Here is a 2,914-nt window from a genome sequence, read left to right as displayed (position 1 = left end):
GTACCTCAGTTGTCTCATCTTTAAAATGACGATGACAACACCGTCTGCCTCAATGGTTTTTTAATGATAATTAGATGGACTATTATTGTGAACGGCTTATGACAGCACAGACACATAGAAATTTCTGTGTAAGTCAGTGTGTATGAAATAAGTAAAGCTACTGCAGTTATGCTGTTTAACCTGGATATTATGACACATCCCCTTTACTAAGTCCATCAAAAAGGAGGTTGATTCATTATTTGCTTCCTAGAATGGAAGCTCCATTAAGGGAGGGAATTTGTCTGTCTGCTGGAAAAAAAATATTTGGCTCTTTGTTGGAAATAACAGATAACTGAATGTTGGAGTTTTGTTGTTACTAATGTGTCAAAACTGACCTGACATCCTAGTTTTTTATAGGGTCCTCTGGTACTAAGGAAATAATTTTCTAACAAAAGAAACAAGTCATGATCTTCATGGAAAGTCTTGGATGCCAAACCTCTGGGGATGGAGCAGTGGAAAGAATACTGGTGTGTGTGTGTGTGTGTGTGTGTGTGTGTGTGTGTGTGTTAGTTGCTCAGTCATATCTGACTCTTTTCAACCCTATGGACTGTAGCCTGTCAGGCTTCTCTGTCCATGGAATTCTCCAGGTTAGAATACTGGAGAGGGTAGCCATTCCATTCTTCACTGGGTCTTCCTGACCCGGGGATTGAATCCAGGTCTCCTGCTTTGCAGGCAGAGTCTTGACTGAGCCACTAGGGAAACCAAGAATATTGATTCTAGGGTGCAGAGCCTGCATTCAAGACTTGGTTCCGCCTCTTACTACCTCTGGGAGTTTGTAGGGGCAGGAGAGTAGTATCAGAGCCTTAGTTTCTTCTTCTGTAACATTGGGATAATATTTATTTTATTGGGCATTTTGAGAAATATATGTGTCAATACACTAAAAATACAGGGCATATCTTATGTGCCTGTCATGGGAAGAAATATGATCCACAACATACAATAACCTGGCCTGAATGAAGCTGCCCTTGAAAGAAGAGAAAGGGCTGGATCTGGGCATTTTACACTGGGACAGCTGAAAATCTGTAACTTGTTTCCAATAAGAGGAAGGCTGCTTTTTGTGATGTGAACTCATTTGGATCTTGAGGTCCTGCATTTGTTCCAATTGAAATGTTTTTGTCTAACACAGGAAGATTTTGTACAGCATTCTGGGAAGCCTGGCAGGCCCTTTCTGAAGTGATCGTAATGTGATTTGCTGCATGTATCAGAGAGGGAGGTTGCTGTGGCGTTCTTGTACGGCAGGCAGATTTGATTTTAAGCTCTGGAGGCAAATAAAGAAACAGTGGGAAACATACGAAGAATCCGAGCAAATGTGGAAATGAAAAAAGGGAGATGGAAATAGGATAAAAGATGGAACACGGGATAAACAAGCTGGCTGGCTTTTGCATCCTTACTTTCTACTAACGAGCTCGGATGGGACCTTCAAGGGGGCATTGTTTCGGTGAGATCTGCCTCACCTAAGGGACACAAAGCCAGAAGCATTCCTTGATAACACACAGAATAAAGAAATCTTGTTCATTACAAAAAAGCAGAAGAAATAACAGAGACTTGGATGTTTTTAAAATGAATTCAGCAGAAATTACTCCAGTTGGGGTTTATGAGCAACGAGAAACAAAGAACGACAAAGCTCTGTTTCTGCAGGCACGGAGTCTTAGTTACAGCCAACTGATTTGCAAGGCATAATTTGAGACCCATGACCTAACAAAATGCTCTGGGGTCAGGGTCACTTCTAAGATTGGGGCCTTGTCCCTGATGCTGATCCTCCCCAGAAAAGTCTCTCCGGGCTCGTCATTTGTCGGCAGTCGTTCTCTGCCAAATGTCTGCAAACCAATCTGAGCATTTAATATGTGCTAAAATGTGTTAAATATGTGTAAATGACTCTTTCATGCAAGTGACCTCTGATCTTACCATCCGAACATTAAGAGTGGCCCTCTGGAACTCTTACAGTGGAAATTCTTGGGATGTCAGTGCCATCTCAGTTGGAAAGGTATTTTTGTATTTGGGCAGGTTTGGGTGGGGACGAGGGTATTCTGGGGAAAGCACATCCTTGAACCGCCTGTAAAAATTGTACTAGGCAGGTAGCTGATGACTTCATCAGCAGCAGGATGAGATAATCCTGAGAAGGATTGAGTTTTCTTGGGAAAATGGGAGGGGATTTTGCAAAAAGCCTCTTAGAGGGGGAAGCTTCTACTTTCTGTCTGGGATGAGCATGATTGTGTCATCCTAACAAATTGAAAGGAATACACACACACACACACACACAACCTTAATTCTACCCGTAAATACCAGAAGGTTGCAGGAGATAGCTGTCTGAGTTCTAGAATTCTCTTAGTATATTATGTGCCTGGGGCAAATACTAGGCACTTAAGAAATGCTTCTAACTGTGATGAGAATGAGTCACTTAGGAGGATTTATTTATTCTAAGAAAAACAATGAAGACACTCTTCTTTCCTGTGGAAACTTTGGAAGATAAGAAAGCTGAGATGAAAAGGATTCAAGGCAGTGGAAACAGAGAAAATATTTAATAAGCTTATAAAGAAAAGGAGAGGAAAAAGCCATTGTTAGGGAAGTAAGTGGAGGTTTTAAATGGTAGTTTTCTTCCTTTTAGTCTCTTCAAATCTCTGCATCTGATCTCAGTGGTGAACTCTACATGTTTTTCTAGCACGACCCATGAGGTCTGGCTTTCTGTTGGCAATCACCTGAGCCCTGATCTCAACCTTTGTAACTGAATTATATATACCCCGAGGACAGATTGATTCAGAGGAAGATACTTCTGCAATTACAGGGAAAGAGGACGTGGCAGCCTGAAGCTGGTCTGAAGAGATGCCATTAGGAAGCAGATGCAGGCAGCAGTGTAGAAGTAGAAGATTATAAGAAT

This window comes from Bos indicus, chromosome 26, assembly GCF_029378745.1.
Source record: "Bos indicus isolate NIAB-ARS_2022 breed Sahiwal x Tharparkar chromosome 26, NIAB-ARS_B.indTharparkar_mat_pri_1.0, whole genome shotgun sequence".
NCBI lineage: Eukaryota > Metazoa > Chordata > Mammalia > Artiodactyla > Bovidae > Bos > Bos indicus.
The sequence above is the reverse complement of the archived record's forward strand: the minus strand, read 5'-3'. Positions refer to the sequence as shown.